The sequence below is a fragment of the Giraffa tippelskirchi genome, chromosome 6 (assembly GCF_054371585.1).
Source record: "Giraffa tippelskirchi isolate mGirTip1 chromosome 6, T2T-mGirTip1v1.2.pri, whole genome shotgun sequence".
In the NCBI taxonomy this organism is placed as follows: domain Eukaryota; kingdom Metazoa; phylum Chordata; class Mammalia; order Artiodactyla; family Giraffidae; genus Giraffa; species Giraffa tippelskirchi.
The window spans coordinates 30,954,994-30,968,275 of NC_137280.1; the positions used below are offsets into that span (position 1 = coordinate 30,954,994).

The 13,282-nt window shown below is 37.9% G+C and overlaps 1 long non-coding RNA gene across 3 annotated transcripts in view; it reads right to left on the bottom strand.

Annotated features, from left to right (window-relative positions):
• LOC145511652 (uncharacterized) overlaps positions 1 to 13,282 on the bottom strand; it is a 450,792-nt gene that overhangs the window by 170,575 nt on the left and 266,935 nt on the right. For 2 of the 3 annotated variants that reach the window (XR_014058028.1, XR_014058026.1), the window contains one exon: positions 1,738 to 1,841. This is a non-coding gene — a long non-coding RNA (uncharacterized LOC145511652). Of the gene's footprint in view, positions 1 to 1,737; positions 1,842 to 10,058; positions 10,105 to 13,282 lie in introns of those variants that run through there. The other variant, XR_014058025.1, reaches the window with a different exon arrangement.

The window sequence follows — 13,282 nt, forward strand, 5'->3', positions numbered from 1 at the left end:
GCACTTCCACAGTTTTTCATAGTAGTTGCACCAATTTACATTCCCACCAATGGTGTAGGAGAGTTCTCTTTTCTCCATGCCATCTCCAGCATTTCTTATTTGCAGACTTTTTGATGACAGCCATTCTGATTGGTGTGAAGTGATACCTTACTGTGCTTTTTATTTGCATTTCTCTAAAAATTAGCAGTGTTGAGCATCTTTTCATGTGCCTGTTGGCCATCTCTATGTCTTCTTTGAAAAACTGACATAAGCATTTTTCATGCTGATAGACTCTATAATTATGAATTTAATAGTTATGTAATGTGCCATAATATCAGCTACCTTATTTTTGGACATTTAATTTATTTCCAATTACTTACTAGTATAAATAATGCTGCTATGCATATATTGGAAGGTACAGATTTTCCTCATATATATTGGACTATTTTCTTAAGATAACATCCCAGCAGTGAAATTAATTGGATACAAACACATATTTCCAAATTATCTTCCAAAAGTTGTATGATCTGGCTACCATTATGTGAGTTTACTAGTTTATCTACATGAGCATAGAATGAATTAATGTCTAATGATAATCTAATATATTCATATTGTACTCCATAGTTGTTTGAGTTAAATTTATCAATCTGATGCAATTTAAAAATTTTTCCATGTTCATTTCTACATCTTACAAACTCACATTCAGAATTTACCCTAACTAATGATGCCAAAGAAAAGAGATAAAATCAATAGTGTTATTGCTTTATTAAAATTTTTAAAAACTTTAAGATATGGTCTTGTTTATCATCTATCTATAGAGCAGGGACCTTGTTATTTGTATTTTCTACACAGCTATTATCAGGTGTAAAGCTCCATTAGGTCATCATTTCACATTTAACTAACCTGAGTAATTAAAGCTTTATCACTTAGAGATGACAGATGTGGTATGTTTAGTATAAAGACACTATAAAACCCAATACCCCTCAGTCTATCATAATGTTTTATTACATGAAACTCCTCAGTAGATGGACCAAATCTTTTCATTGTTCTTTGGGTACTTAAAGGTGATTAAATCACATAAATGTGATATTTCAAATTGTGGTTATTCACTAACCCCTCCAGTGGTCACTCACATGCCAGCAAAATGGCCAGTAGTAGCAGGTACCAGCCCTCAGTGGCCTTCATGCTGTATTTGTAATCTCATAGCAATATCTGAATCAACATACAAAAGCTTATTTTCTGTAACTCCTTATGTATTAACATAGAGAGTTAAGTCTATTAACGCTCTTTCTTCTAGACATGATCCTACTTAAATCATTCTAGAAAGAGTTATCCCACTCTCCAGGGGAGTGAATTTCACACTGTATTTAGGAGAATATGACCATCATATAAGTAACAAGATAGACTGACACTGGCCACTTCAGAGATTATGAAATCCCTGACGTTTCTTAAAGCTGAATTATTATAGGAAAACAACTTGAATGAATTCATTGACATTACCACTTTGAATCACCTACACAATTTCAGTATTTGAATGACAACTACAGTAGTTTCAGACTCCTGCAGTCTCCAGAAAGAAATAACATTTTTTGCACTTTATTAATCTCTTGATTTGTACACACATGTAACCGTCTTCATTATCCAATACATTGCTTGACAATCTCTCCCACTTCTCACAAAAGGCTAAGGCTATTTTCCTTTTAGTTTCTGGAAGAAGAAGATTTCTTGACAACATATAATACCTATTAAATAACTCACTTGGTCACCTGGTCTGATACTAGAGTTTCTTCCAGATCCTCTTCTCTTTCACAGGCCTCATTTTTAGGCAGAAAGTATACAGCTCTTCTCTGGTGTTTCTTTCGCTAAAGAAAGAGTTGCCATAGAAATGCATAGATAAATAGAATTCTTACTCCCAATTTGACTAATATCTTCATTCTTACCCCGTCATTGGCTCTGCCATATTTCCTAGAAGTATGTTTCATGGTCAAGTGAGCTAATAAGTCTAAGGCATATCCATAGGAATAGAAGAGCAATTATAGGAAACAGTGACTTCTGTCGGCCAATTTGTTTCTGCATCAAGACCATTATTCAAGACTTTCAGGTCCTCAACACATTTTCACAAATAGACTGGTGCATGAAATGAGAAGAAGCAAAATTCCTAACTTTGTAAACAGTGTTGGATCAGTTGATTTAACATTCCTTGGACTTCCCTGGTGGTCCAGTGGTTAAGAACTGCCTGCCAATGCAGGGGACACAGGTTCAATCCCTGCTCAGGGAAGGTTCCACACACCACAGGGCAACTAAGCCTGTGTGCAACTACTGAGCCTGCACTCGAGAGCCCAAAGCCACAATCACTGAGCCCATGCATCACAACTACTGAAGCCCACATGCTCTAGAGCCCAAGCTCTGCAACAAGAGAAGCCACCACAATGAGAAGCCCACGCACCACGATAAAGAAAAGCTCCCAGTTGCTGCAACTAGAGAAAAGCCCACACGCAGCAATGAAGACCCAGCAACACCACAGACAGAAATGCATAAATAAATAAATAACATTCCTTGGTGGTCATAAAAGGGGAAAACTCCAAAAGAGCTCCTTCACTGGGTATAGAGATTTAATTATCATGTGCATATTTATTATATTCTCAAATTTTAGTAATAGAGCCAAGGATATCCCCATTTAAAGAGCTATAAACTGAAACTCAAAGAGATAGAGACTCATATCCCATAGAAAGTCATCCGGGGGAACACATGGACCATGATTTCTTATTTTGCAACTCACTAGATTATTTTCCTTCCCATATGGCTGACTTGGTTGCTATCCAAATGAAGCAGAATCTTTTACCTAAAAATCAGCCTTTTCCAATTAACCAAATATATAATAGAGGGAAGAGATTCTTTTGAGGAGTCAAGGACTGATCTCTCCTGGAGGCAAGCTACTGGATTTGATGGACCAGAGGCCAAATGGGTAATGACAAATTCCAGGTTTTCATGTTTTGGTTCCTTGAGCGCCTGAAAGCATACGGAATGAGAATCTTTTCTGAGATGCTGCAGTGATGACAGGGAGAATAGAAATGTTCCAACTCACAGGATTTTAAGGAATGAAATGTATAGGGAGCTTTCTGGAGAACAATGGTAGAAAAAAAAGTAATGTAAGATCTGTCAGAAAGTATCCTCTACTTTCACTATACAAACTGCCTTCTAGGAAAAACAGTCTTGACTCACAAAAGATGGCTCATGGAAAAGAATAACTGGTATGTAGAACTGATAAAGGAAAAATTGTAAATAAGTAAACTAAAATGAAAGGGGAAATTAAGATAAATAAAGAAGGCAAGGTTTAAAGGAAGCGTATCGGTTTCCAAAATAGACAGATTTGAGTGGACACTAGTGCTCCTAGTTTTCTGTGTGTGAGGATTTTGGACAAATCACTTAACTATCATTAGTCTCCTTCTACCTAAAGTGAAAATTAGGTTAGTTGAGGAGATGATGGGAGGTGATTTTGACAATCACTTAGCACAGTGCTTACAATGTAGTGGCCAACAGGAATTAATTTCTCCCATGATGTGAGTCTAATCTATAATCTCGTTTAATAAAATATAACATATCTTATACACATTGTCCATTGAAGCATGTATCTGAAATTTAAAATGATGAACATAGTTGCAAAAATCCTCAATGAAAAGTTCTAGCAAACAGAATTCAATAACACATTAAAAGAATCATACACTATGATCAAGTGGGGTTTATCCCAGGGATACAAGGATTCTTCAGTGTATGTGAATCAATGTGATACACCATATGAACAAATGGAAAGAAAAACCATATGATTATCTCAATTAGATGCAGAAAAAGCTTTTGACAAAATGTAACACCCATTTATGATAAAACTCTTCAGAAAACTGGCATAGAAGAAACCTACCTCCACATAAAAGGCAATATATGACAAACCCACAGCAAGCATTATTCTCACGATGAAAAACTGTTAGCTTTTTCTCTAAGATCAGGAACAAGACAAGAGTGTTCATTCTCACCACTATTATTCAATATTGTTTTGGAATTCCTAGCCACAGCAATAAGAGAAAAAAAAAAAAAGAAATAAAAGGAATTCAGATTGGAAAAAAAGAAGCAAAACTGTCACTGTTTCCAAATAACATGATACTATACGTAGTAAACCTTAAAAACACCACAAAATATTAGTAGAGCTAATCAATGAATTTAGTAAAGTCACAGGATATAAAATTAATACACAAAAATCCTTTGCATTCCTATATACTAAAATGAAAAATCAGAAAGAGAAATTAGGGAAACAATCCCATTTACCACCACAACAAAAAGTAATAAAATACCTAGGAATAAATCTACCTAAAGAGACAAATGACCTGTATGCAGAAAAACATAAGATACTGATGAAAGAAATCAAAGACAACACAAACAGATGGAGAGATATACCATGTTCTCAGATTGGAAGAATTAATATTGTGAAAATTACTACTATACTACCCAACCTACAGATTCAATGCAACCCCTGTCAAATTATCAATGGCATTTTTCACAGAACTAAAACGAAAAAGTTCGCAATTTGTATAGAAATACAAATGACCCTGAATAGTCAAAGCAATCCTGAGGAAGAAAAATAGAGGAATCAACCTCTCTGACTTCAAATTATACTACAAAACTACAGTCATCAAGACAGTACAGTACTGGCACAAAAACAGAAATATAGACAAATGGAACAAGGTAGAAGTTCAATTCAGTTCAGTCCGTTCAGTCATGTCTGACTCTTTGCGACCCCATGGACTGCAGCACACCAGGCCTCCCTGTCCATCACCAACTCCCAGAGTCTACTCAAACTCATGTCCATCGAGTCGGTGATGCCATCCAATCATCTCATCCTCTGTTGTCCCCTTATTCTCCTGCCCTCAATCTTTCCCAGCATCAGGGTCTCTTCCAATGCATCAGTTCTTTGCATCAGGTGGCCAAAGTATTGGAGTTTCAGTTTCAACATCAGTCCTTCCAATAAACATTCAGGACTGATCTCCTTTAGGATGGACTGGTTGGATCTCCTTGCAGTCCAAGGGACTCTCAAGAGTCTTCTCCAACACCACAGTTCAAAAGCATCAATTCTTTGGCACTCAGCTTTCTTTATAGTCTAACTCTCACATCTCTACATGACTACTTGAAAAACCATAGCCTTGACTAGACGGACCTTTGTTGGCAAAGCAATGACTCTGCTTTTTAATATGCTGTCTAGGTTGGTCCTAACTTTTCTCCCAAGGAGTAAGCGTCTTAATTTCATGGCTGTAGTCACCATGTGCAGTGATTCTGGAGCTCCAAAAAATAAAGTCTGTCTCCATTTCCACTGTTTCCCCATCTATTTGCCATGAAGTGATGGGACCGATGCCATGATCTTAGTTTTCTGAATGTTGAGCTTTAAGCCAACTTTTTCACTCTCCTCTTTCACCTTCATCAAGAGGCTCTTTAGTTCTTTTTCACTTTCTGCCATAAGGGTCGTGTCATCTGCATATTTGAGGTCATTGATATTTCTCCCAGCACTCTTGATTCCAGCTTGTGCTTCATCCAGCCCAGCATTTCTCATGATGTCCTCTGCATATAAGTTAAATAAGCAGGGTGATAATACACAGTCTTGATGCACCACTTTTCCTATTTGTAACCAGTCTGTTGTTCCATGTCCATTTCTAACTGTTGCTTCCTGACCTGCATACAGGTTTCTCAAGAGGCAGGTCAGGTAGTCTGGTATTCCCATCTCTTTCAGAACAAGGTAGAAAGCCCACAGATAAACTTACTCACCTATGGACAACTTATATGACAAAGGAGGCAAGAATATACAGTGGAGAAAAGACAATCTCTTCAATAAGTGGTGCTGAGAAAACTGGACAGCTACATGTAAATGAATGAAACTAGAGCACTTCTTAATACCACACACAAAAATAAACTTAAAATGGAATACAGACTGAAATGTAAGGTCAGAGATTATAAAGTTCTTAGAGGAAAACACAGGCAGTATACTCTGATGTAAATTGCGGCAAGATTCTCTCTGACCCACCTCCTAGTGTAATGGAATAAAAACAAAAATAAACAAATGGGACCTAATAAAACTTAAAAGCTTTTGCACAGCAAAGGAAACTATAAATAAGATGAAAAGACAACCTTCAGAAGGGGAGAAAATAATTGCAAACAAAGCAACTAACAAAGGGTTAATCTCCAAAATATACAAGCAGTTCATGAAGCTCAATATCAGAAAAATAACCCAATCAAAAAATGGGCAGAAGATCTAAACAAACATTTCTCCAAAGAAGACATATAGATGGGCAATAAACACATGAAAAGATGGTCAACACCGCTCATTATTCTTTACCAGCTGAGCCACAAACAAGAGAAGCCCAAGAACACTGAAGTGGGTAGCCTATCCCTTCTCCAGTGGATCTTCCTGACCCAGGTTTTGAACCAGGATCTCCTGCATTGCAGGTGGATTCTTTGCCAACTGAGCTATCAGGAAGCTCATTATTAGAGAAATGCAAATCAAAACTACAGTGAGTATCACCCCACACCAGTCAGAATGGTCATTATCAAAAAATCTACAAACAATAAACACTGAAGATGTAGAGAAACAGGAACCATCCTGTACTGTTGGTAGGAATGCAAGCTGATATAGCCATTATGGAAAACAATATGGAGATTCCTTAAAAAGCTAGGAATAAATCTACCATATAAGCCAGCAAATAGGAAAAGGAGTATGTCAAGGCTGTATATTGTCACCCTGCTTATTTAACTTCTATGCAGAGTACATTATGAGAAACACTGGGCTGGAAGAAGCACAAGCTGGATATTCAAGATTGCTGGGAGAAATATCAATAACCTCAGATATGCAGATGACACCACCCTTATGGCAGAAAGTGAAGAAGAACTAAAGAGCCTCTTGATGAAAGTGAAAGAGGAGAGTGAAAAAGTTGGCTTAAAGCTCAACGTTCAGAAAACTAAGATCATGGCATCTGGTCCCATCACTTCAAGGGAAACGGATGGGGAAACAGCAGAAACAGTGTCAGACTTTATGTTTTTGGGCTCCAAAATCACTGCTGATGGTGATTGCAGCCACAAAATTAAAAGACGCTTACTCCTTGGAAGGAAGGTTATGGCCAACATAGACAGCATATTTAAAAGCAGAGACATTTCTTTGCCAACAAAAGTACGTCTAGTCAAGGCTATGGTTTTTCCAGTAGTCATGTATGGATGTGAGAGTTGGACGGTGAAGAAAGCTGAGCGCTGCAGAATTGATGCTTTTGAACTGTGGTGGTGGAGAAGACTCTTGAGAGTCCCTTGGACTGCAAGGAGATCCAATCAATCCATCCTAAAGGAGATCAATCCTGGGTGTTCATTGGAAGGACTGATGTTGAAGCTGAAACTCCAATACTTTGGCCACCTCATGTGAAGAGTTGACTCATTGGAAAAGACCCTAATGCTGGGTAGGATTGAGGGCAGGAGGAGAAGGGGACGACAGAGGATGAGATGGTTGGTTGGCATCACTGACTCGATGGACATGGGTTTGGGTAAACTCCGGGAGTTGGTGATGGACAGAGAGGCCTGGCGTGTTGCAATTCATGGGGTTGCAAAGAGTCGGACACGACTGAGCAACTGAACTGAACTGAACTGAACTGAACTGATGAGCCAGCAGTCCCACTATTGGGCATATACCTTGAGAAAACCACAATCCTAAAACACATGTACCCAGTGTTCACTGCAGCAATATTTACAATAGCCAGGACATAAAAGCAACCTCAGTGTCCATTGACAGATGAATGGATAAAGAAGTTCTGGTATATTTATAAATGGAATATTACTCAGCTATAAAGAGGAACGAATCTGAGTCAGTTGTAGTGAGGATGATCCTAGAGCCTCTTATACAGAATGAAGTAAGTCAGAAAGAGAAAAACAAGTATTATATATTAACGCATATATAAGGAATCTAGAAAATGCATACTGATGAGCCTAGTAGAAAACAGATTTGTGGACACAGCAGAGGAAGGTGAGGGTGGAACAAATCGAGAAAGTAGCATTGACATATATACACTATCCTGTGTAAAATAGATAGTCAGTGGGAAGTTGCTAAATAACTCAGGGAGCCCAGCCTGGCACTCTGTGATGACCCAGAGTGGCGGGATGAGGGGAGGGGAGGGAGGCTCAGGAGGAAAGGGATATATACATCCTCAGATCATTATGATATACATATATCATTATGACTGAGTTGTGTTGTTATATGGCAGAAACCAATACAACGTTGTAAAGCAATTTTCCACCAATTAAAAAATAAAACTCTGTTTTTTTAAATAAAGAAAGCCTCAACAAAGCCAACTCTCTCTAGCCAAAGGATCAGAAAGGGGCAGCCTAGAGATTAACGTTGTAATTTTTAGACAACAGTCTCTCTACTTCTGCTGAACACCACAGGGGAAAAACTGTGCCCACATCCCCACCCAAACCAGCAAAGGCCTAGAAAAGAGTCTGTTTCCATCCCTACCTGAGAGTAAGGAGGTACCTTGCCTCTTTCCCATTGGAGTGGTGTTGCAACACATGGGATGACTGGTAGAATCAGGACTTTCACCACCACCCAGTGGTAATGAGGCCACTGTCTACCCAGCGGTGTCAGTGGAAATCATGTGGCAAGAAATCATGAAGAACTCTGACCTCTGCCAGCCAGGGAATTATCATGGAAGTCTAGTGTGCAACAGGAACTCCCAATCCCTTTCCCTTGTATCCAAGAGACTCCCCATCCTTGCTCAAGTGTCAATGGAGGCCAATAGATAACCTGGACTTCTACTCTCACAGAGAAAGCAAGGGGTGGCGCCTCCTCCCTCTTTCCCTGCTGAGCAGAGTCAAAATAATCCAGTTAAAACAGAAGGTTTAAATAAGATTCAGAGTCTTATAACCCAAAATGTCCAGGTTTCAACTAAGGATTACGTGTCATAGCAATAATCATGAATACCACAGATGGTATGAAAAAAGACAATCATTAGATGCCAACACTGAGACAAAAAGGATGTTAGAATTATATGAAGATCTTTAAAGGACCATTATAAAAATGTTTTGATGCACAATTATGAATACAAGCATACCTCAGATACTTGTGTGTTAATTTCCAGAAAATTGCAACAAAATGAGTCACACAATTTTTTTGGTTTCTCGGTGCATATAAAAGTTCTACTTACACTAGACTATAGTCTATTAAGTGTGCAATAGCATTATGTCTTTAAAAAATGTATATACCTTAATTAAAAAGCATTTTCTTGCTAAAAAATGCTAACCATCATCCAAGCCTTCAGCAAGTTGTAGCAGTAACATCAAAAATTACTGATTATAGATCACCATAGCAAATACAATAATAACAAAAACATTTGAAACACTGAAAATTACTTAAATGTGACACAGAAACATGAAGCAAGCAAATGTTAGGAAAATGGCACTGGTATTAGTAGTTTTGCTAAACACAGAGTTACTACAAACCTTCGATTTGTAAAAAAACAAACAAACACCACAATATCTGCAAAGCACATTAAAACAAGTTATACTTGTTCACTTGAAACAGAAAGAAACTGGAAACTCTCAGCAAAGAAATAGTTAACATAAATAAAACCAAATAGAAGTTTAGGAACTGAAAATTTCAAGAATCAAAATAAAAAACTGAATAGATGAACTCAAGAGTAGAATGGAAGAGCTAAAGATAACAATCACTAAATTGGAAGACAGAAATAACCCAATCTGAAAAAAAAAGAGAAAATAGACTGAAAAAAATTAACAGAGTCTGAAGAACTGTGGGACTATAACAAAAGATGTAACATCTATGTCATCAGAGACTCAGAAGAAAAGGAGAAAAGGGGCAGGGCTAAAAAGAATTCAAAGAAATAATGGCTGAAAATACCCCAAATATGGCAGACACAAATTTACAAATTCAAGGAGCTAAGTGAATTTTAAATAGGATGAATCCCAATAAATTCATATCAAGACACATCAGAATCAAGTTTATGAAAACTAAAAGAATAAATTTTAAAAGCAATGACAGAGAAATACCTTACCAATAATTGGAAGGGGAGCAAATTTCTCATCAGAAGTCCTGAAGACCTAATAGAAGTAAACAAAAGTTTCTCAATGGATGAATTAAAAGAACTGCCTTGCCAGAATCCTATACTCAATGAAAAATCTACTCTGGAAAATAGTTTCTTTTTTTTGGAAAACCGTTTCTTAAAGAATAAAATATGTAACTATAAAATAACACAGCTTTTGCATTCCTTAGCACTTATACCCTCAAACTGAAAACTATGTCCACCCAAACACCCATACTCAAATTTCACAGACGCCTTATCTGTCATAGCCTAGAATTAGAAACAACTGAGATATTCTTCAGTGGTTAATAGCTAAACTATAGTACATTAATGCTGTGGAATGCTATACAGCAATAAAAAGGAATAAAATATTGACACATACAATGACCTGGATATATCTCCTGAGAAGTGTGCTGAGTGAAAAAGGCCAGTCTCAAAAGGCTATGTACTAAATGTTTCCATGTATGTGTCATTCACAATATAAAATATTACAGAAATGGACAGCAGATTAACGTCTGCTAGGAGTTTAGAAGCTGGTAGGGTTGGAGGGAATGGATGTGGCTACAACATGGCAGCATGGGAGACAGAATTAGTGATAGAAATGTTCTGTGTCTTCACGGTATCACTATCAATATGAATATCTTGGTTGTGATAACATACTATAGTTTTGCAAGACATTAACCACTGAGGAAAACTAGGTGATGGGTCCATTAACCTCATTGAATTATTTCTTAGAAATAGTTGTGAATCAACTCAAAATAGTTTAATTTTTAAAAATTAATCTGATAGGCTAAGATTCTCATTCAGATGACTTTTCCTGGCCTTTCCTGATACATTTTACAGTTAGCAAGTCAATGAACATTTCACATAGGGGCCTGGCAGACAGTGGTTGTGGATAAGTACAAGTTAGAGCAGGAGGGAAAAAAGAAGAAAATAAGGAGCTGAGTGATAACTACAGCTGACAGACTGGCTTACGAGGACACATGGACCAACCCTTTGGGGACCCCTAAAAATAATTGGGAAACACTGACCACAGACTCTTCAGACAAGCAAGGACTCACTTGATCATTAAAAGTAACCATGACCTTGTTTTAAAACCATGGGCTAGTAAAAATTGAAACATTTATGTTTTAACAATTCCCCCGACCTTGAACAGCAGATTCATCTAGTGCTTACTTCATTTTTCTAGTTAAATAAATAAAGATCTTCAAGGGAAGTATTTCCCAGAGAAAAGTAATATTGTAAATTCTCCAAGGTGCAAATCAACAATTTCATTTTGATGCCCACAAGCATTCACCAGCTCTTCTCCGCATGTGGTATAAAGTCAGGTACCATATATAGTTGGGATGATCCCCTGGAGAAGGGCATGGCAATCCACTCCAGTATTCTTGCCTGGAGAATCCCTTGCAGAAACCTTTGCAGGCTACAGCCCATGGGGTCGCAAAGAGTCAGACATGACTGAAGCAACTTAGCACATCCACTGTATGTAGAAAACTTTGAGAATTACAACCAAAAAAAACCAAAATACAAACATGAAAAGATACAGGAAAGAAATAATCAACCACCTAAACAGCAAACTGTGCTCTTCCACGTACAAATCACTACCAACACCACCAGTAGCCCATGAAACTATACCCCCACCTCTCCAGGTTTACCTTGGACTTAGTTCCTTCTATTCCTGCCTGAGCCACCTGGGTTTCATACCCATCTGGACTGCATACCTGAAGCAGTAGTGAGGAGCAGTCATTTGTCAACACAACAAAGATCTACTCAGGGCTCACTCTGTGTCATATGCCATGGTAATCATTAGGGTCATAAAGAAGCATGAAATATGGCCTTAGTGCTCAAGCCTTGGTGTAGAGGAGACATGTCAACAAATAATGCAAATCAGAGTGATTAGTGCAACAGTACACATCTGGACAGGGTGGACTAGATGCATGAAAAAGAGGGAGAGATTCTGCCACACAAGGAACATCCAATGTGGGAGTGCTATCACCTGTACTTAGGCCAATCTCTTCCCTTGACGCAATGAGGCAAAACAGGGCTGTCATCCATTTGACATCAGGGTACCTGCCTATCTCCCAGGAGATTATGGAGTTCAAGTGCATAATCTATATAGGGGCTGAGATGTATGTCCAGTTGCCACAGATTTATCTGTGATATTAAACAAGTCCTGTGGCTTTTCCGAATCCCATCTCCTTTACAGGTAAAACAAGAGAGTGCACTGGGCTCTGAAAGACCATCCCAGAGAGAAGTCATTGCTTAACCACTATCTAGTGTTTATAAAGGTCAATCAGAGCAATCACAGCTCCTCTACCTTCTAGCGATGTGAACTTGGGCAAGTTGCTGTCTCTCAATACCTCAATTTTCTTACCTCTGAAGTGAGCACAATAATAAGACCTCTCATAGGACTGTCAGAAAGACTCGTTGGGTTCATATGTGTAAAGTGCTTAGAAGAGCACCTAGCTTATGCCAAGTGCTGTAAAAACATTACCTACTGCTATTACAATAGTTTATTACATATTCCCAGTGATATTTAATTATTACATTTAAAGCACTGAAATACTTGATTGTAAATGTACAAACTCTTTACATATTCTTTCCAAGAGCCACCATTAGGAATTCAAGAATTAATACATCAATGAGTCAGATTCTGCCAAGAGCATACTCTTCAAAAATAAAGTTTTTGAGAAATTACATAACTTAGAGGATGTTTACTACATGATTTAATCATATTTAAAATAATCCCCTCCTAACCACACACACAAGAAAATGCATACATACTTCCAAAGCTGTCTCACCTCAAAATGACCTGAACACCTAATTTAGGATCCACTAGGTCCCTGCTATTCATTCACAGTCAGCAGGCCAGCAGCAGAGTTGTTGATGCAGTCAGTCTTATCTGGGGTTTAAGATTCTGCATTTGTAGAAGCTTCAAGTGCTGCTAATGCTGCCGGTTCACACACAACACTCAGAGTAGCAAGACACTAAGCTACAGCAATCAGAAACAGACTTCAAAATGACTGAAATGATTGAATTAGGTATGCCAAAGTCCCGTTAATTGACCAAATCTGGAAAATGTCTTACTCTACACATTGTACAATCACAATCATGTCCATAGAGTATCTCAGGACTTACATGGAATTCTGACAGGAGTATATATATAAACATAAGAGGTTCCATATTGGCAGACATGC